Source organism: Triticum urartu, chromosome 1A, assembly GCF_056163025.1.
Source record: "Triticum urartu cultivar PI428250 chromosome 1A, HENAU_Tu73, whole genome shotgun sequence".
Classification (NCBI taxonomy): domain Eukaryota; kingdom Viridiplantae; phylum Streptophyta; class Magnoliopsida; order Poales; family Poaceae; genus Triticum; species Triticum urartu.
In genome coordinates, this window is record NC_141873.1 from 559,044,090 (window position 1) to 559,066,981 (window position 22,892).

Genomic DNA, 22,892 nt, shown 5'->3' on the forward strand with positions numbered 1-22,892 from the left:
GGTATGTAGATGCACTCTCCTTCCCCTCGTTGCTGGTTTCTCCATAGATAGATCTTGGTGATACGTAGAAAATTTTGAATTTCTGCTACGTTCCCCAACACATACACCCCCAAGTTGCAAGTCGTTGGTCGGCATGCAACTAGGGACCCTCGACAAACACACACTCTCCTAGTTGCGAGTCGATGTTGACATGCAACTGGTGACCTTCGACAAACACACACACACCCTTACTTGCGAGTCGATGTATGGCTTGCAACCAGGGACCCTCGACAACACACACACACACCTTTAGTTGCGAGTCGATGGTCGACTTGCAACTGGGGGCACCGACAAACTCACACTCCCCTATTTGCAAGTTGATGGTTGACATGCAACTAGGGACCCTTGACAAACACACACACACACACCCCTAGTTGCGAGTCTATGGTCGGATGCAACTGGGGCCTCGACAAGCACACACACCGCATAGGTGTGAGTTGATGTTCGGCTCGCAACTAGGAGCCTCGACACACACACAAACACACACACACACACACCCCTAGTTGTGAGTTTTTGGTCGACGTGTAACTGGGGGCCTCGACCAACACATACACCCCCATAGTTGCGAGTCGATGGTAGATATGCAACTAGGGACCCTACACCCCCTAATTGCGAGTCGATGGTCGACTTGCAACTGGGGACCCTCGACAAACACACACACACACACACACACACACCGACTAGTTGCGAGTCGATGGTCGGCTTGCAACTAGGGGCACCGGCAAAGACACACTCCCCTAGTTGCGAGTCGATGGTCGGATGCAACTGGGGACCCTCGACAAACACACACACACACACATAGTTGCAAATCGATGGTCGGCATGCAACTGGGGACCCTCGAAATACGCACACACACACACCCCTAGTTGCGAGTCGATGAATGACATGCAACTGGGGACCCTCGACAAACAAACACACACACCCCTAGTTGTGAGTTTTTGGTCGACGTGCAACTGGGGGCCTTGACAAACTCACACACCCCCATAGTTGCGAGTCGATGGTAGATATGCAACTGGGGACCCTACACCCCCCTAACTGCGAGTCGATGGTCGGCTTGCAACTGGGGACCCTCGACAAACACACACACACTCACTCACTCACACACACACACACACAAGTTGCGAGTCGATGGTCGGCTTGCAACTAGGGGCACCGGCAAAGACACACTCCCCTAGTTGCGAGTCGATGGTCGGATGCAACTGGGGACCCTCGACAAACACACACACACACACACACACACACACACACACACACTTTAGTGCAAATCAATGGTCGGCATGTAACTGGGGACCCTCGACAAACACACACACACACACTTAGTTGTGAGTCGATGGTCGGCATGCAACTAGGAATCCTCGACAAACAGAAACTCTTAGTTGCGAGTCGTTGGTCGGCTTGCAACTGGGGACCCTCGACAAACACACACACCTTTGGTTGCGAGTCAATGGTCGGCTTTCAACTGGGGCCACCGACAAACACACACGCCCTAGTTGCAATTGATGTTCGGCTTGCAACTGGGACCCTCGACAAACACACACTCCCCTAGTTGTGAGTTGATGGTTGACATGCAACTAGGGACCTTCGGCAAACACACATAGACACACCCTAGTTGCGAGTCGATATTCGGCTTGCAAATGGGGACCCTCAACTAACACACACATTTAGTTGTGAGTCGATGGTCGGCTTGCAACTGAGGGCATCGAAAAAAACACACATTCCAATTGCATTTTCATGTCAAAAGTGACACACACCCCCCCACTTGTCGGAGGCAATATGCGGGTGAAGGATGGGCATACAGCTGGGTTGAGCGAGTTGCATGTCAAAAGTGGACATGAAACTAGGTCAGAGTCATGCAAGTTATGTGGGCGAGGTTGATATTGCAGTTATGTGTTCGATGGTGCACATGCAACGACAAACACTTACATATTTACAAACAAAGTTGTAATCCTATTGAAGACATGCAGTTGCAGCCAGGGATGATTCTTGCAGTTGTGTGTCTAGCTAGTAGGGCACACGCAAATGCCCTCCTGACAAAACAGTTTCATCCTATAAGTAGCACAGTCGCATTGAAGATGAGCGAATTTACACTTGTTGTGTGGTGATGGACATACAATTGACACCGATAAGAAAAAATCATGTGTTTAAAAAATATTAATTTATATTGCAGAAATGAAAAAAAAGAAAACAATAAAGGAAAACCAAAACAAAACAAAAATAGAAAACCGAACAAAAACTGACAAAAAAGGTCGAGGGTGACTTTGCAACTATAGACAAAAAAAAGGATTGGGCCACAGATCAAGCCCAGTTACGAGTTAATGTTGGAATTACAACTGAGACAAAAAGAAACTTCGGGCCTAGTTACAAGCCGAGGATAGACTTGCAACTAGCACACAAAAAATCAGGCTTAGTTACGAGTTGAGGATGTACTTGCAACTGAGACAAAGAAAAACAGAAAATCGAACACGTTTGATAATGGGTATACAATTAACATAGACATTTTCAGAAAAAAAAGACATAGACAAAATAATTCTGCACTAAATAGGGTTCATAAATTTAAAATGAATAAATACAAAAGAAAACTGCAGAAACTTGGCTCGTGTGTTTTAAATAGGGTGCATAGACTAGAGAAGAAAAACAAGAAAACCTTGACACATGTAATAAACAAAGCGACACAGCTCATCTCCACTACTAGTAAAAGAGCAAACTTAAATTACCCTATAGCCACACCAACAAATGTACACGGGATTACCAGAAACGTCGGATCAACCCACCTAAATCGCATCTAACAATCCAAATTACATCAAGGGTCTGCCATACAAACCAACGCGCCAGATTGAATGTTCTGCCGGCAGACTACCCACATATGTCCTGCCCCCACGACCAAACCTTGATCACCTCCACCGAATCTCCACTAATTGCGCCACTGCCACAACCGCGCACCGAGATTTCCTCTCTCTCCCTCCCGGTTTCCCCTCTGGTCTCTCTCTTCCCCGAACTCGCAACAACGCTAGGGATTCGCCCTCCCACCTAATGGCGATTCAGATCATGGAGGGCAGCGTAGGAATTGCCGAATCCTGCCACCCCCTGAATCCTTCTTCCTATCATTCCCTTCTCCATGCCCAACACCTGTACCAACTTGTCACGCCCAAGATGCAACCCTATCCTAAAGGAACTCGAAGGTCCCACCAAGGATAGAAGCGCATCTTGAAGACGCTTTTGCAAGGTGGATATCATTACATCAACATTACATAATAGTGGGGATACAGCCAAGACATACAATGTCACATGAATACAACAATACATCATATACAAGATCAACATCCGCCTACAGATGAAACATAAACAGAAACTCAAACAATATCCACCCTGCTAGCCCAGGCTGCCGACCAGGAACCTATCCCTCAATCGAAGAAGAAGCAGAAGAAGAACTCCAACACAAATAAACATCGCTCTCACGTCAAGATCATCGCATAACCTGTACCTGCAACTGGTGGTGTAGTAATCTGTGAGCCACGAGGACTCAGCAATCCCATTACCATGGGTATCAAGACTAGCAAAGCTTTATGGGTAAGGAAAAGGGTAAGGTGGTGAGGTTGCAGCAGCGACTAAGCATGTATGGTGGCTAACTTACGCAAAGAAGAGCGAGAAGAGAAGCAAAGCAAGCGGTCGTCAACTAGTAATGATCAAGAAGTGATCCTGAACTCCTACTTACGTCAAACATAACCCAGAAACCGTGTTCTCCTCTCAATCAACCCCGAAAAGAGACCATCACGGTTACGCACACGGTTGGTGTATTTTAGAAGGGTTTACTTTAAGTTTACTACAACCGGACATTAACAAATTCCTATCTGCCACATAACCGCGGGCACGGCTCTCGAAAGTTTATACCCTGCAGGGGTGTCCCAACTTAGCCCATGATAAGCTCTCGCGATCAATGAAGGATATTCCTTCTCCTGGGAAGACCCGATCAGACTCGGAATCCCGATAACAAGACATTTCGACAATGGTAAAATAAGTCCAGCAAAGCCGCCCGAATGTGCCGACAAATCCTGATAGGAGCTGCACATATCTCGTTCTCAGGGCACACTCTTCTGAGGATATGATCATTTATGCCGCTCGTGATGAAACCATAAGGTTATTTTCTCTCAATGAGAAGGGCGAGCTAGACGCAATCTCTCAGATTCCAGTCGTTTGTGAGTACTAAGATGTCTTTCCAGAAGAACTTCCGGGTATGCCTCCTCACCGGCCAGTTGAATTCGTTATCGATCTTGAGCCTGGCACGGAACCCGTTTGCAAGCGTCCTTACAAGCTTGGACCAAAACAGTTGCAGGTGCCGACGATGTCAGTGCAGATGACGCAACCGAGCTCAAGTGGGAGTTCGATGAGGAACGTGGCCGTTACTATGTTTCCTTTCCTGATGATCAGTAGTGGAGCCCAGTTGGAACGAGCGGGGATCTAGCATTTGGGCTTGTCTTCTTTATTTTGGTTCCGTAGTCGGACCTTGATTGTACTCTGTATGATGACTGTTTAAGTTATGTATTGTGTGAAGTGGCGATTGTAAGCTAACTCTTTATCCCATTCTTGTTCATTACATGGGATTGTGTGAAGATGACCCTTCTTGCAACAAAACCACCATGCGGTTATGACTCTAAATCGTGCTTCGACACGTGAAAGATATAGCCGCATCGTAGGAGATATGACCTGTAGTAGCTCCTCTATTTTTCGCATGTTCAGTTGCTCCTCTACTCTCTCCTCTGTGTGTGCTTTTCTTTGTATCTCTACTCAGGACAACGGCGACTGGGCGGACCGGCGACTGGCGTGGAAACGGAAAAGGGTGGGCGACGCCGTGTTGAGATGAGGGCATGAGGCGGAGAAGCCGAGCAGAGGAGCAAACGAACATGCGCACGTACAGGTACATCTGTGGTCGATGAATCGATCGATATACAGGCGCACGTACATGGAAAAGGGATCGATTAATCGATCGATATTTTTTTAACAGGTGCATGTACATGGAAAAGGGATCGATTAATCGATCGAACCGATAGCTGCTAGGCAGGCGTGGATGCACGGTGGGCTGGCCGGATCTTACCGGTGCCCAGCCCAAAAATCTGGACTATGTATAAGGTAAGCACAAATTGTACCTGGTGCGTCCGCCCCTGTGTCTGCTAAGTACAGACGGTGTACTATTCTATCCTAGCTTGTTCTGTTTTTTTCAACCATTTTTTGTTGTATATTCCTTGTTAGTAAATGCCCCAATCTTTATCATCTAGGGCTAGGCACCATGTATTTGGTACTACAGTGAGTTCATGTGAAATCCTCCGATATTTTGTTATCTAGGCAGTCGAAACAACTTCAGTCCGTTTATCTTTTTTCCTGTTTTTGCTGTTGCGAGAAAAAAGAAGAAAAGGGATGCGGTACCAATGGCGAACTTGCACCAATTGATAATATGTCGTAGTTGTGATAGTTAATGTTTTGAGATTTCCTTTAGATAATATACCAAGTCTCTACAACTGAGTTCGAGTTTTCTGTGTGTGGGTAATAAGTACAGTACATGTACTGTTTTTATCCTTGTACTATTCTCTTCACCCTTTTTTTTTGTATACCCAATCTTTATTAACTAGGCAGCATGTATTTCGTGCACAATCAGTTGATATGAAGTCTTTCCAATATTTTGTTATCTGTGCAGTCAAAACAACTTCAGTCCGCTTAATAAAATTCTTCAGTTTTTGTTGCTGCAATGAGGAAAAAACTGTTATGCCAATGGAGAACTTGGATCAATTGATAATATGCCAATCTTGGGCACTAGACATCTACAGGGGTTTGGTACTGACATACGGTAGTTGTGATAGTTAATGTTTCTTGTTCCACGTTTTTTCTTCTTCTGACAAATCAAGTGTAATCTATCATATAATTCACCATCTTGCAAATGTCATTTTTTTTACAAAAGCTACTTTCTGTTTTCCAGTGTCGGTTAATCTTTTTTTATGCATTTATGTATTTCTAATACCAAAGAAGAGGTTTTCTACAAAAACTATTTTCTATCTTCCAATTCACAGATTTGAAGAATGAACATACATTTGGATGTCAATATATGTCGATTCCTAAAACACCCTGGCCTGTCAAACAAGAAGACTCGATACAGCCAGGTACGGGTGTGGCCCACTCGACAACCAAGCCAAACAACTCGCAGAAGAAGCCAAGAACATGCAGATGAAGTAAGCACTAAGTTGGTTTAAGAGTATGAAATTGAATACGATGAATGATGTGCTCGCCGGACAGGCACATGTTTTGTCTATATATGTACCCATGAGGCCATGACTATGTTTTCAGAATTGATTGAGACCCCCCCCCCCCCCCCCCTCCCCGGTTCTACTCCCTCCATTCCTAAATATAAGTCTTTTTTAGAGATTTCAATATAGAATACGTACGGATGTATATAGATGTAGTTTGAAGTGTAGATTCACTCATTTTGCTCCGCATGTAGTCCATATTGAAATCTCTAAAAAGACATATTTATGACCAAGGGAGTAGAAACTTAGTGATTTTGTATTCCATTTATGCCGGTATTTGATATACTTATCAGAGTTTAAAGAGAGCAATCTTAAAAAAACCATCCTATTTTGTGTGAGAACTTCTCAAATATATTGGACAAAAAATATATTTGGTTTTCGTTCGGCTGTACTGCAGCACTTCAGTTTCTGCCTCTTATGTTTGATTTATTGTATACATCATACATCAGCTAATACATGCCTTGTATGCATGATTACTCATTATGCTCATGTTCATCCGATGTCATGTTTTTGAACCATGTACATCATTTTTCTGTTTACTGGTGGTGTGCTTTAAAATGCATAATATTGTTGTACATCGATTTTTTTCATGGTTATGCCTTACTGTTATTTCTGGAATTTTCATAATACAAATTAAAAATTTATACTCGCATAAAATTTTATGCGTATTTGTGGAGACGTGTGTTGCACGTGCACGCTTACTAGTATGGCTAAACGTCCGACAAAGAAAAAATGGCCAACGCACAGGCGCAGAAAACAGCTAATTCGATGCAGAGGCCGAAACAAAAAAAGGCAGGGGCCCAAAAAACAGACGAAGGCCCGCCCCCCCACTAGTAATGACCTGGACACCGGCCGCGAGCGAGACTACGCGCCGCGAGCGCGCGCCAGCCAGAAACATGTGTTTGCGCGTTGCCTAACCTTTGTTTGCACGAATCTTAAGAGACAAGATTCAATGGCTGTAGGATTAGATGTGAGATAGCTATTTCATACCTAGATGTGAAATAGCAAATGTGTCTTAAAAAAATGAACCACTTGTGCAAGTGACCTCTCTATCATACCACTGAACGACTGCCAATGGTATGTTGTGCAGCTATATACAAATGCCCGTAATGAGGGCGGCGTAGGTGGTCGAGCGCTCGCGCCAGCGTTGGCGCGAAGCGGGTGGCGTTGATGCGGACGTCCTGCTTGGCGAGGTAGAGCTCGAACACCTTGGCCCAGCCGCTTCGGTGGACGGAGTCGGGGTTCTTGATCGCCGGGTGCTCCGGCCCCAGCGCCTCCAGCAGCGAGCTCTCCTCCACGCTCACGTCGTAGTCGAAGCAGCCGAGCCCCATGTCCGCGGCGGGCGAGCCGAACGCGGTGCTCGCGATGAACCCCATCTTCCCGTACGGCACCACCTGGATCAGCACGCCGCCGGGCGGCAGGAACAACGCGTTCGTCAGCCCCGCGCCGTGGATGCCCAGCACCACGTCGAACGAGTTCACCACCCGCGCCTGCTCCGCGTCGGGCGCGTCGCCGCGCAGCTCCGCCACCACCGCCTCGAACCCCGCCGTCACTGCCGCCCGCGCGATCTCCGGCTCGTTCAGGATCCGGCGGTAGTGCCCCCGGTGGATCAGCAGCAGCCGCGGCTTCTTGTGCGGCGGCGGTTGCCGTGCCAGGCTGACCGGGGCGGCGCGTGGGAGCGCGTAGGTCTCGCGCAGGAACCGGGTGAAGTCGGCCATGGAGAGGCGGCCCCCCGGCACCAGCTCGGGGACGATGCTCAGCTCCTTGTAGAGGCGGAGCCCCACGGTGACGCGCGGGAAGCACCGGACCTGCGCGTCGCCGTCCATGTCCACCACGTCGTACTTGGACAGCCCCCGGAGGAAGGCCCTGTACTTGACCGGCCACTGCGGATGGAACCGGATGTTGGTGATGAGGAACATGACCTCGCCGTGGTACCGCCACGACTCGATGAAGAGCGGCAGCAGGATGTCGCTGTAGTCGTGCCAGTAGTTGCCCGCGTACCCGTCGATCTAGAACAGGACCGCCGGCACGTCGTGAGTCACCGTGCATGGCACCGCGGCCGCCCGGTCCTGTAGCTGCGTCACGGTGACCTTCCTTATGCTGTCGAGCTTGCGCGAGTATGGCGTGATCATCCACTGCCGGCGCTCAGATTCGGACAAGCTCGCCGGGACGAGGGTCACCGACAGGGCTGTGCCGTTGGTGCGGACGTCGCCGTCCACTTGGCAGGTGTCGGATAGGTCATAGGAGCGCCCCGCCGTGCTGCACACCACCTTGATTCTCTGTCGATCGCACGGCAAGGAAAAGGAATTTTTTTTTACCATGGTTAAACTAGCTTCGTTCATCAGCATAAAAGCAAATACGATCAAAACAACTCGAGTTTTCACCTGTTTCATGAGGAGCTTTGATCTTAGGATCCATGATTTGTCGTGCTTCCGTAATGACAACTGCAAATTAAGCAAAGAAGCTTAGCTTTCCGGGGTGCATGCACACGGCCGGCGAGCTAAACTGTTTCATTATTTACGCACCATGAGGGGGGAGGCTGACGGCGAGATGCCGAGCGACGAGATAGGTGAGGAGCATGAGGAGACTGCCGCCGACGAGGCCGACATGGAGGTGCTTCTGCACCGAGCCTGTTTGGCTCCTCCCGGTCCCGGGCTTCACCTCGCCGCCATGCATTGCAACTTCCTGCTGCTGCCGCCGCCGCCGCTCTGAGCTTTTTGTAGCTGTTGTCATTCTTGCTTTTGTTCTGCAGTCAACATGGCTGCACTAGGATACAAGTCAACATGGCTGCGCTTGAGGCTAATCTAGTGGGCTAAGTGTAATTAAGTGTGCAAATTGTTGTTGACTAGTGTTGCTAATCTCGTGGGCTGGCATACTAGGTTCTGATTGAGTATTTAACGGAGAATGAAATGATAACATGTCGTTGACGGAGCAGGGCGTGTCATCCATTGCGATCCTACTGCTAGTACTCCCACTTGTGGGGTTTATAAATCGGGCATGGAATCTTTAGTCTTTAATTTAACCAACAAAAACATGTGTAACATGCTTAAAAATATATGTTTGGAAACTTTATTCGATGATGAATCTAAATAGACTCCCTCCGTCCACGAATAAGTGTACTTCTAGCTTTTGTCTTAAGTCAAAATTTTGAAATTTTGACCAACTATATACAAAAAAGTAATAACATATATGACATCAAATTAATATATTATGAAAGTATATTTCAAAATAGATCTAGTAATATTAATTTAGTGTCATAAATGCTAGTACTTTTTTCTATAAAGTTGGTCAAAGTTCTAAAACTTTGACCTAGGACAAAATCTAGAAGTACACTTATTCACGGACGGAGAGAGTACATATTTTTTGAGACATAGATACATACTAGCCATCCCGCGCGGCGGCACGCCACGCCCATCGATACGGTATGTGTCTATATTCTATTTTTGGCTCATTTGATGAAAAATAAGAGAGTAAGCTATGTACATAAACAATTCTGAAAGGATGCATTTATCATCACCATAAGAATGTAACAGAGGTAACAAATCTTTTAGGGAGTACCAAAATTGGTTGTATTTTTTACGTAGAGAGCTAAACTGAGCGTATTTTTTTCAATATAGAAGATAGGTGTGATGTGAAGACAAAAGTATTGTTCTTTGGAAGAGACTTTTTCCTATAGAAGACGATAAGTGTGATGTGGAGACAAAATTAGTTCTGTAAATCCCACAAGAATCTGGTGGGATGCCAATTTTCCTTGTATAGAAGGAAAAGAACAGGTCTTTAAATCCCACGAGGGAGTTCCAAATTTGTGAGTGCCTAGGTCCTTCTTTGGCTTGTGACGAAGTCTGACTACTGAGAAACTTTTTCTGCAGCACGTGAGTTGCATCTTCAGATCCAAATTTCTACAGGCACTTCCCAAGAAGACAAACATTCATATATTCAGAATACACATGCAAATCGAAATTGGCTGCACCGTATATAGAAAAGCCAAAATAGCTAAGCACCGAGCTACACACACCTGAGCAAAGGCTTGCATGCGATCTCTTTCTTGGTTCTGCCTTTTTCCTTGCTAGCTAGCCAGGGCCGGGCCCACGGTGGTGCAAGAAGTGCGGCCTGCACAGGGCCGAAAATTCTGAGGGGCCCCAAATTTTTTACATAGGCCTAGTATTAAAAAAAACTTATGCCCTACTGAGCTGCTGGGCGCTGGCGCTGTAGTGGGCTCTGCCGCCCTCGCTCTGGGATCGTTACGTCATTAGAGATCGATCGGATCAGCGAAATCACTAATTGAGGAGTGCTCCTTGCAACGATTAGTCAGGGAGCGCTCCCCGCGCACCAAGTGTCACGCGTGGAGCGGTCGGGAGACTTTTCCGAGGCGATCCGCGCGCGACACTTGTCGCGCGCACGGCGTCTCCCGTGTTTTCCGGTTTCTGGTTTCCCTTTCCGGTTTTTCTTTTTTTCACTTTAGTCCTTATACTTTTAATGTTTTGTAAAACCTTTTGATTTGTTTTGAGATTTGTTTTCTCTCTGTTGTGGGCGAACCGTCGTGGAGCACTGTTCTTTCTTTGCCGTCGTCTTCGTCCGTCGCGGCCGCCGCTCTTGTCGCGTGGTTACGGCGGCCCCTGTCCCGGCCGCCGCGCTTGTTGCCTGGTTTTACGGCGGTCCTTCTTTAGCGTCGACCGCGCTTCCCCGTTCGCGTGATCGCCGTTCCCTATCGGTTTCCTTCGTGGGTTCCCTGTTTCCCTTTCTCGTTTCTCTTTTTGTTCCCATTATATTTCCGGGATATGGAGATTTATGGGGTAGTTACGGGTGGGGACTACCAACACTATCAGATGTCAAGTTTCAACTGGTTTTTGTGTGATTAGTTCTTGATAATCATTGTGTTCCTTGCAGTTATGGCTTGTCCTTTTTGCCATATGCCTGGTGGCCCGTGTTCTTCTGTTGATTCTTCTGTAGATGGGTTCAGTGTGGTCCTGGATCGGCGTTGTTGGAGGCGTGTTGTAAGAATATCATTTTATAATTGGTCAATTTTTGGCACACACGTTTATTTCTTTTGGTGCTGCTCATGCTATTTAGGTTTTGATTATGATCCTTGTTTTGAATTGTTGTGCAGTATGTTCCGTGCAGTGTTAGAGCTCATCTTGCTCGTTACATCGAGGAGTGCAGGGCTTTAGCCACAAGGAGGGGTGACGAAGATACTGATCTTGCTTTTCAGTGCAATGAGGTTATTTGTATGGTGTTTTGTTTAGTCATGGTCGGTTGAGGAGTAAATTCCATGGTCCTTCCTGGGAACGATTGGTCAGTGATTATGGTGTTCGTCCTCGTGATATAATGACCATTAGGCTTGAACACTATGGAACATGGATTGGTATTGATTTTTATCGTGTTGGTCGTGGAGATGCGTTGTCTCCTTTACCTTCTGTTGGTAAGGTTTATTTTAAGGAAGTTTTTAGCTTGTTTTATTGCACATGATGATTTTTTTGTTCCCTTGAGCCTGTGTAATTATATTTTGTAGCTCTTGATGCTTTGAGCGACTCTGAGATGGAACTTGTTAGGAGTTGTTATTACACCCGTGGTGTTTTTCTTAATTATCAGCAGATGTATTTCATGAGGTGTCAACTCTTTGATGATGTCTACATACCGTGTTGTCCTTTTGTTCACAGGATTGATTCCATGAATGTTAATAGTCATTATATGGTCATATTTTTTTCCACTGTTTTTTCTTTGTTTCTGTTTATTTATTTATTTATATTATCTCTTCTATTTATAGTTTTTAATTTTTTTCTATTTCTGATAGCTTGATGTTTTTGTCAGGTTATTCCTGGTATTGTTGTGAGGAGTTTGAAGGAGTTTGTGACTTTTCCTAGGACTGGCGTTTTAACCCTTGAAGTTACTTTGGAATCTGGTGATGATGATATATATGTGAGCACTCCTTGCTCCTATTTCATTGGCTTGGGTAGTAGAATGATGTTCAAACAGGAAGGTTTCAGTGATTTTCTCCAGGCATCGTCTATTGAAGTAAACAGCTTGGTGCTGATAACTTTCAAAGAGCGTGATGGGAGGCTTGTTGTTATCTTCAATCTTCTGCCGCAGTGATGTTAGTTATAGCCTTTGAACATAAATGGATTTTGTTTAAAAATCTATGCTACGGGTTAATGTTGTCTTGATGTATGAAACGATATGAACCTAAGAACCTAAGTGTTCATTGCTGTTGTATGTTTGTAGAAGGGGTATGGCTGTGCATCTCTTTTAAAGATGTTCTTTTGGACGGATGTTATTTAATTGGGGTTATAGTTTTGAATACAGTAGAGGCACGTGTGTTGTTTAGTCTGAGGCACGGCTGTGTATTTCTTTTATGTGAGGCACGTGGATTAAGCAAATGAGGGCACGAAATTGAAGTCAGTGCAGGCATGGTCGTGAGGAGGCACGGGTATACTGAGAGCTACGTGTGTGCAGCGCCAAAGTTGTACGGGCGAGATACTATGGGTTTCATACGATAGGCACATGTGTGTGTAGGATGTAGAGTTATTGTTGGTTTTATGTGAGGCACGTGGATTGAGCAAAACGGAGGCATGGAATTATAGTCAGAACAAGCACGGTTGTGGAGGTACGGGCATACTAAGAGACGCGTCTGTGCAGCACCAAAGTTGCATTGGCGATCACGCGTGCGGAGCACGTAGAGTTACTTTGGGTTTCAAGTGAGGCACGTTGATCAAGCAAACAGAGGCACGGAAGTGCAGTCAGTACAAGCACGGTTGTCCGGAGGCACGGTTTTGAACCCATTTGCTGGTGTCAAGATTCTAGAGGCACAGATGTATGGCAGTAGAGGCATCGGTCCGAATATCTGTTTAGAGGGGCTCGGTTAATGATGCACAGGTGTGTAGTCTCTAGGGTCACTGGTGCGTGGCACCACAGGCATGGATTGAGTAGACACTCAGTGAGTCACGCTTGTAAATAGGTCAGTTGCACACAGTAGTGTAGTTTTGTGGCATCGTGCAGAACTGGTGTACGGAGAGAAACCTGTGTACAATAGCAAGGATGTTCTGAATGGATAGAGCGGTGTTTGATGTTAAATGGTGGCAAGGATTTTTTTTTTTCAATGTGGTTAAGGTAACAAAGTTCTTGTCGCTTGTGACTGTTTACCGAATGATCTTCTGCAATATTTATAAATTGCTCACGCCAATGTTTAATAAGCATTGTACTAAGCGTTTACAACGATATCATCACATATTCTTGTAAAGGTTGAGTATGAAAATTATAATACAATATCATGCGAGATATCTCTCGTTCTATAATCATGGATACAATATATGCTTGCTCAGTACTGGGACATAAGTTAGTAATTGCATTTAGACATAACTTACTAATTGTATTTAGACATGCAAAACGTAGTATGCATTTGTACATGAGCACACCACTGACTTTAAAGTTCAAACGTAAAATAGTAATACAATACACACATCATCTTTGAGGAACAACAACATATTTACAATATAGGTTCATATAATCCAAATTATTACATGAGCACACCACTGTATTCAAAGTTCAAACGTAAAATAGTAATACAATACACACAACATCTTTGAGCAACAACAAACATATTTACAACATAGGTTCATACAATCCAAATTAGTACATGAGCACACCACTGTGTTCAAAGTTCAAACGTAAAATAGTAATACAATACACACAACATCTTTGAGCAACAACAAACATATTTACAACATAGGTTCATACAATCCAAATTATGATAATAGTAGTTGCTACTAGTTTAATGTAGACATCCATTTTCTCGCAATTTACCAACCGCAGTTTCCCTTCCGGCGCTTCCAGCCACTGGAAGATCCCTCGTCATTGCTCTTACGTGGGCAGAGTCTTTCTTTCATTGGTTGTTGGTGGAGGTGACGTAGCCCGTTCTTGATGATTAGGATTCTACGGTACAACTCGTAGCTAACATATCCGTCCTTTGCCGCGTACTCAAGGTGTATCGGGGAAAGTGGCTCCCACTCCCAGAACTGGTGCTTCTCCTTTGGGAATGATTTCTTCATGTTCTTGTATGAGGGGTCGATGATGGCCGCTGCAAGGTCAGCCATGGAGTCCCTTTCTCCACCACCCTTGATGCAGAATAGCCTCTGGATGTCGACGTGGTGCTCGTCTGGAATTCTGATGCATGCACGGGCAAGCATGGTCTTGTCGTTCCTGGTGTCGAACCTAGTGAAAGTTACCGCTTTCCGTTGCAGGAAGTCAACTAACGCCTGGGAGCGCTCGGACCTGCAGTAGTTGAAGGAAATATGCCCTAGAGGCAATAATAAAGTTATTATTTATTTCCTTATATCATGATAAATGTTTATTATTCATGCTAGAATTGTATTAACCGGAAACATAATACATGTGTGAATACATAGACAAACAGAGTGTCACTAGTATGCCTCTACTTGACTAGCTCGTTAATCAAAGATGGTTATGTTTCCTAACCATGAACAAAGAGTTGTTATTTGATTAACGAGGTCACATCATTAGTTGAATGATCTGATTGACATGACCCATTCCATTAGCTTAGCACCCGATCGTTTAGTATGTTGCTATTGCCTTCTTCATGACTTATACATGTTCCTATGACTATGAGATTATGCAACTCCCGTTCGCCGGAGGAACACTTTGTGTGCTACCAAACGTCACAACGTAAATGGGTGATTATAAATGAGCTCTACAGGTGTCTCCAATGGTAGATGTTGGGTTGGCGTATTTCGAGAGTAGGATTTGTCACTCCGATTGTCGGAGAGGTATCTCTGGGCCCTCTCGGTAATGCACATCACACAAGCCTTGCAAGCATTGCAACTAATGAGTTAGTTGCATGATGATGTATTACAGAACGAGTAAAGAGACTTGCCGGTAACGAGATTGAACTAGGTATTGGATACCGACGATCGAATCTCGGGCAAGTAACATACCGATGACAAAGAGAACAACGTATGTTGTTATGCGGTCTGACCGATAAAGATCTTCGTGGAATATGTAGGATCCAATATGGGCATCCAGGTCCCGCTATTGGTTATTGACCAGAGATGTGTCTCAGTCATGTCTGCATTACTCTCGAACCGTAGGGTCTGAACGCTTAACGTTACGATGACAATTATTATGAGTTTATGCATTTTGATGTACCGAAGTTATTTCGGAGTCACGGATGTGATCACGGACATGACGAGGAGTCTCAAAATGGTCGAGACATAAAGATTGATATATTGGAAGCCTATGTTTGGATATCGGAAGTGTTCCGGGTGAAATCGGGATTTCACCGGAGTACCGGGAGGTTACCGGAACCCCCCGGGATCTATATGGGCCTTAGTGGGCTTTAGTGGAAAGGTGAAAGGGGCAGCCCAAGGTGGGCTGCGCGCCTCCCCCCTCCCCTAGTCCTATTAGGACTAGGAGAGGTGGCCGGCCCCCCTCTCTCTCTTCCCCCCTTAAGGAATCCTATTCCAACTAGGATTGGGGGGGGGGAATCCTACTCCCAGAGGGAGTAGGACTCTCCTGGCGCACCCTCCTTGGCCGGCCAGCCCCTCCCCCTTGGCTCCTTTATATACGGAGGCAGGGGGCACCTCTAGACACAAGTTGATCCTTGAGATCGTTCCTTAGCCGTGTGCGGTGCCCCCTGCCACCATATTCCACCTCGATCATATTGTAGCGGTGCTTAGGTGAAGCCCTGCGACGGTAAAACATCAAGATCGTCACCACGCCGTCGTGCTGAGGAACTCTTCCCCGACGCTTTGCTGGATCGGAGTCCGGGGATCGTCATCGAGCTGTACGTGTGCTAAGAACTCGGAGGTGCCGGAGTAACAGTGCTTGGATCGGTCGGATCGGGAAGACGTACGACTACTTCCTCTATGTTGCGTCAACGCTTCCGCAGTCGGTCTGCGTGGGTACGTAGACACCACTCTCCCCTCTTGTTGCTGTGCATCACCATGATCTTGCGTGTGCGTAGGAAAATTTTGAAATTACTATGTTCCCCAACAGTGGCATCCGAGCCTAGGTTTTTGTTGGAAATATGCCCTAGAGGCAATAATAAATTGATTATTATTATATTTCCTTGTTCATGATAATCGTTTATTATCCATGCTATAATTGTATTGATAGGAAACTCAGATACATGTGTGGATACATAGACAACACCATGTCCCTAGTGAGCCTCTAGTTGACTAGCTCGTTGATCAATAGATGGTTATGGTTTCCTAACCATGGACATTGGATGTCGTTGATAACGGGATCACATCATTAGGAGAATGATGTGATGAACAAGACCCAATCCTAAGCATAGCACAAGATCGTGTAGTTCGTATGCTAAAGCTTTTCTAATGTCAAGTATCATTTCCTTAGACCATGAGATTGTGCAACTCCCGGATACCGTAGGAGTGCTTTGGGTGTATCAAACGTCACAACGTAACTGGGTGACTATAAAGGTGCACTACAGGTATCTCCGAAAGTGTCTGTTGGGTTGGCACGAATCGAGACTGGGATTTGTCACTCCGTGTAAACGGAGAGGTATCTCTGGGCCCACTCGGTAGGACATCATCATAATGTGCACAATGTGATCAAGGAGTTTATCACGGGATGATGTGTTACGGAACGAGTAAAAGAGACTTGCCGGTAACGAGATTGAACAAGGTATCGAGATACCGACGATCGAATCTCGGGCAAGTACCGTACCGCTAGACAAAGGGAATTGTTTACGGGATTGATTAAGTCCTTGACATCGTGGTTCATCCGATGAGATCATCGTGGAACATGTGGGAGCCAACATGGGTATCCAGATCCCGCTGTTGGTTATTGACCGGAGAACGTCTCGGTCATGTCTGCATGTCTCCCGAACCCGTAGGGTCTACACACTTAAGGTTCGATGAAGCTAGGGTTATAAAGGAAGTTTGTATGTGGTAACTGAATGTTGTTCGGAGTCTCGGATGAGATCCCGGACATCACGAGGAGTTCCGGAATGGTCCGGAGGTAAAGATTTATATATGGGAAGTCCTGTTTTGGTCACCGGAAGAGTTTCGGGGTTTATCGGTAACGTACCGGGACCACCGGGAGGGTCCCGGGGGTCCACCAAGTGGGGCCACCAACCCCATAAGGTTGCGTGGGCCAAGAGTGGTGAGGGACCAGCCCCTTAGTGGGCTGGTGCGCCTCCCACCAAGGCCCAAGGCGCAGGGAGAGTGGGAGGGGGCAAACCCTAGGTCCAGATGGGCCTTAAGGCCCACCCTAGGGGCGCCTCCCCCTCTCCCCTCTCTGGGCCGCCACCCAAGACCCATCTAGGGCTGCCGCCCCTCTAGGGGTGGGAACCCTAGAGGGGGCACAGCCTCCTCCCCTTCCCCTATATATATGAGGCCTAGGGGGCTGCCCATAACACGCGATTCGATCTCTCGTTGGTGCAGCCCTGCATCTCTCTCTCCCTCCTCTTCAGTGGTGCTTGGCGAAGCCCTGCAGGATAGCCACGCTCCTCCATCACCACCACGCCGTTGTGTTGCTGCTGGATGGAGTCTTCCTCAACCTCTCCCTCTCTCCTTGCTGGATCAAGGCTTGGGAGACGTCACCGGGCTGTACGTGTGTTGAATGCGGAGGTGCCGTCCGTTCGGCACTTGGTCATCGGTGATTTGAATCACGACGAGTACGACTCCATCAACCCCGTTCACTTGAACGCTTCCGCATAGCGATCTACAAGGGTATGTAGATGCACTCTCCTTCCCCTCGTTGCTGGTCTCTCCATAGACAGATCTTGGTGACACGTAGGAAAATTTTGAATTTCGGCTACGTTCCCCAACAGTTTTATGGTTTGATGTTATATGCACGAGTAGAACACAAGTGAGTTGTGGGCGATATAAGTCATACTGCCTACCAGCATGTCATACTTTGGTTCGACGGTATTGTTGGACGAGACGACCTGGACCAACATTACGCGTACGCTTACGCGAGACCGGTTCCCCCGACGTGCTTTGCACATAGGTGGCTTGCGGGCGACTGTCTCTCCAACTTTAGTTGAACCGAGTGTGGCTACGCCCGGTCCTTGCGAAGGTTAAAACGGAGTCTATTTGACAAACTATCGTTGTGGTTTTGATGCGTAGGTGAGATTGGTTCTTGCTTAAGCCCGTAGCAGCCACGTAAAACTTGCAACAAACAAAGTAGAGGACGTCTAACTTGTTTTTGCAGGGCATGTTGTGATGTGATATGGTCAAGACATGATGCTAAATTTTATTGTATGAGACGATCATGTTTTGTAACTGAGTTATCGGCAACTGGCAGGAGCCATATGGTTGTCACTTTATTGTATGCAATGCAATCGCCCTGTAATGCTTTACTTTATCACTAAGCGGTAGCGATAGTCGTAGAAGCATAATATTGGCGAGACGACAACGATGATACGATGGATATCAAGGTGTCGCGCCGGTGACGATGGTGATGATGACGGTGCTTCGGAGATGGAGATCACAAGCACAAGATGATGATGGCCATATCATATCACTTATATTGATTGCATGTGATGTTTATCTTTTTATGCATCTTATCTTGCTTTGATTGACGGTAGCATTATAAGATGATCTCTCACTAATTATCAAGAAGTGTTCTCCCTGAGTATGCACCGTTGCCAAAGTTCGTCGTGCCCAGACACCACGTGATGATCGGGTGTGATAAGCTCTACGTCCATCTACAACGGGTGCAAGCCAGTTTTGCACACGCAGAATACTCGGGTTATACTTGACGAGTCTAGCATATGCAGATATGGCCTCGGAACACGGAGACCGAAAGGTCGAGCGTGAATCATATAGTAGATATGATCAACATAACGATGTTCACCATTGAAAACTACTCCATCTCACGTGATGATTGGTTATGGTTTAGTTGATTTGGATCACGTGATCACTTAGAGGATTAGAGGGATGTCTATCTAAGTGGGAGTTCTTAAGTAATTTGATTAATTGAACTTAAACTTATCATGAACTTAGTACCTGATAGTATCTTGCTTGTTTTATGTTGATTGTAGATAGATGGCTCGTGCTGTTGTTCCGTTGAATTTTAATGCGTTCCTTGAGAAAGCAAAGTTGAAAGATGATGGTAGCAATTACACGGACTGGGTCCGTAACTTGAGGATTATCCTCATTGCTGCTCAGAAGAATTACGTCCTGGAAGCACCGCTGGGTGCCAGGCCTGCTGCTAGAGCAACACCAGATGTTATGAACGTCTGGCAGAGCAAAGCTGATGACTACTCGATAGTTCAGTGTGCCATGCTTTACGGCTTAGAATCGGGACTTCAACGACGTTTTGAACATCATGGAGCATATGAGATGTTCCAGGAGTTGAAGTTAATATTTCAAGCAAATGCCCGGATTGAGAGATATGAAGTCTCCAATAAGTTCTATAGCTGCAAGATGGAGGAGAACAGTTCTGTCAGTGAGCATATACTCAAAATGTCTGGGTATAATAATCACTTGATTCAGATGGGAGTTAATCTTCCAGATGATTGCGTCATTGACAGAATTCTCCAATCACTGCCACCAAGCTACAAGAGCTTCGTGATGAACTATAATATGCAAGGGATGAACAAGACTATTCCCGAGCTCTTCGCAATGCTGAAAGCTGCGGAGGTAGAAATCAAGAAGGAGCATCAAGTGTTGATGGTTAACAAGACCACTAGTTTCAAGAAAAAGGGCAAAGGGAAGAAGAAGGGGAACTTCAAGAAGAACGGCAAGCAAGTTGCTGCTCAGGAGAAGAAACCCAAGTCTGGACCTATGCCTGAAAGTGAGTGCTTCCACTGCAAGCAGACTGTTCACTGGAAGCGGAACTGCCCCAAGTATTTGGCGGATAAGAAGGATGGCAAGGTGAACAAAGGTATGTGTGATATACATGTTATTGATGTGTACCTTACTAGAGCTCGCAGTAGCACCTGGGTATTTGATACTGGTTCTGTTGCTAATATTTGCAACTCGAAACAGGGACTACGGATTAAGCGAACACTGGCAAAGGACGAGGTGACGATGCGCGTGGGAAACGGTTCCAAAGTCGATGTGATCGCGGTCGGCACGCTACCTCTACATCTACCTTCGGGATTAATATTAGACCTAAATAATTGTTATTTGGTGCCAGCGTTGAGCATGAACATTATAGCTGGATCTTGTTTAATGCGAGACGGTTATTCATTTAAATCGGAGAATAATGGTTGTTCTATTTATATGGGTAATATCTTTTATGGTCATGCACCTTTGAAGAGTGGTCTATTTTTGATGAATCTCGATAGTAGTGATACACATATTCATAATGTTGAAGCCAAAAGATGCAGAGTTGATAATGAAAGTGCAACTTATTTGTGGCACTGTCGTTTAGGTCATATCGGTGTAAAGCGCATGAAGAAACTCCATAATGATGGACTTTTGGAACCACTTGATTATGAATCACTTGGTACTTGCGAACCGTGCCTCATGGGCAAGATGACTAAAACACCGTTCTCCGGTACTATGGAGAGAGCAACAGATTTGTTGGAAATCATACATACCGATGTATGTGGTCCGATGAATATTGAGGCTCGTGGCGGATATCGTTATTTTCTCACCTTCACAGATGACTTAAGCAGATATGGGTATATCTACTTAATGAAACATAAGTCTGAAACATTTGAGAAGTTTAAAGAATTTCAGAGTGAAGTTGAAAATCATCGTAACAAGAAAATAAAGTTTCTACGATCTGATCGTGGAGGAGAATATTTGAGTTACGAGTTTGGTGTACATTTGAAAAATTGTGGAATAGTTTCGCAACTCACGCCACCCGGAACACCACAGCGTAATGGTGTGTCCGAACGTCGTAATCGTACTTTACTAGATATGGTGCGATCTATGATGTCTCTTACTGATTTACCGCTATCGTTTTGGGGTTATGCTTTAGAGACGGCCGCATTCACGTTAAATAGGGCACCATCAAAATCCGTTGAGACGACGCCTTATGAACTATGGTTTGGCAAGAAACCAAAGTTGTCATTTCTTAAAGTTTGGGGTTGCGATGCTTATGTGAAAAAAGCTTCAACCTGATAAGCTCGAACCCAAATCGGAGAAATGTGTCTTCATAGGATACCCAAAGGAGACTGTTGGGTATACCTTCTATCACAGATCCGAAGGCAAGATATTCGTTGCTAAGAATGGATCCTTTCTAGAGAAGGAGTTTCTCTCGAAAGAAGTGAGTGGGAGGAAAGTAGAACTTGACGAGGTAACTGTACCTGCTCCCTTATTGGAAAGTAGTACATCATAGAAAACTGTTTCTGCGACACCTATACCAATTAGTGAGGAAGCTAATGATGATGATCATGAAACTTCAGGACAAGATACTACTGAACCTCGTAGATCAACCAGAGCGAGATCCGCACCATAGTGGTACGGTAATCCCGTTCTGGAAATCATGCTACTAGATCATGATGAACCTACGAACTATGAAGAAGCGATGGTGAGGCCAGATTCCGCAAAGTGGCTTGAAGCCATGAAATCTGAGATGGGATCCATGTATGAGAACAAAGTATGGACTTTGGTTGACTTGCCCGATTATCGGCAAGCAATTGAGAATAAATGGATCTTCAAGAAGAAGACTGACGCTGATGGTAATGTTACTGTCTACAAAGCTCGACTTGTCGCAAAAGGTTTTCGACAAGTTCAAGGGGTTGACTACGATGAGACCTTCTCACCCGTAGCGATGCTTAAGTCTGTCCGAATCATGTTAGCAATTGCCGCATTTTATGATTATGAAATTTGGCAGATGGATGTCAAAACTGCATTCCTGAATGGATTTCTGGAAGAAGAGTTGTATATGATGCAACCGGAAGGTTTTGTCGATCCAAAGGGAGCTAACAAAGTGTGCAAGCTCCAGCGATCAATTTATGGACTGGTGCAAGCCTCTCGGAGTTGGAATAAACGTTTTGATAGTGTGATCAAAGCATTTGGTTTTATACAGACTTTCGGAGAAGCCTGTATTTACAAGAAAGTGAGTGGGAGCTCAGTAGCATTTCTGATATTATATGTGGATGACATATTGCTAATTGGAAATGATATAGAATTTCTGGATAGCATAAAGGGATACTTGAATAAAAGTTTTTCAATGAAAGACCTCGGTGAAGCTGCTTACATATTAGGCATTAAGATCTATAGAGATAGATCAAGACGCTTAAGTGGACTTTCACAAAGCACATACCTTGACAAAATTTTGAATAAGTTCAAAATGGATCAAGCAAAGAAAGGGTTCTTGCCTGTGTTACAAGGTGTGAAGTTGAGTAAGACTCAATGCCCGACCACTGCAGAAGGTAGAGAGAATATGAAAGATGTTCCCTATGCATCAGCCATAGGATCTATCATGTATGCAATGTTGTGTACCAGACCTGTTGTGTGCCTTGCTATAAGTTTAGCAGGGAGGTACCAAAGTAATCCAGGAATGGATCACTGGACAGCGGTCAAGAACGTCCTGAAATACCTGAAAAGGACTAAGGATATGTTTCTCGTATATGGAGGTGACAAAGAGCTCACCGTAAAAGGTTACGTTGATGCAAGCTTTGACACT

At 45.6% G+C, this 22,892-nt stretch overlaps 1 pseudogene across 1 annotated transcript; it reads right to left on the reverse strand.

The window, feature by feature from the left end:
* Positions 1-7,112: 7,112 nt before the first annotated feature.
* Positions 7,113-9,100, reverse strand: LOC147992717 (beta-1,2-xylosyltransferase XYXT1-like; annotated as a pseudogene). The gene is made up of 3 exons (XR_015615391.1): positions 8,855-9,100; positions 8,714-8,773; positions 7,113-8,608 (listed from the first exon to the last, which is right to left on the reverse strand). The product of XR_015615391.1 is annotated as a beta-1,2-xylosyltransferase XYXT1-like (transcript).
* Positions 9,101-22,892: the final 13,792 nt, after the last annotated feature.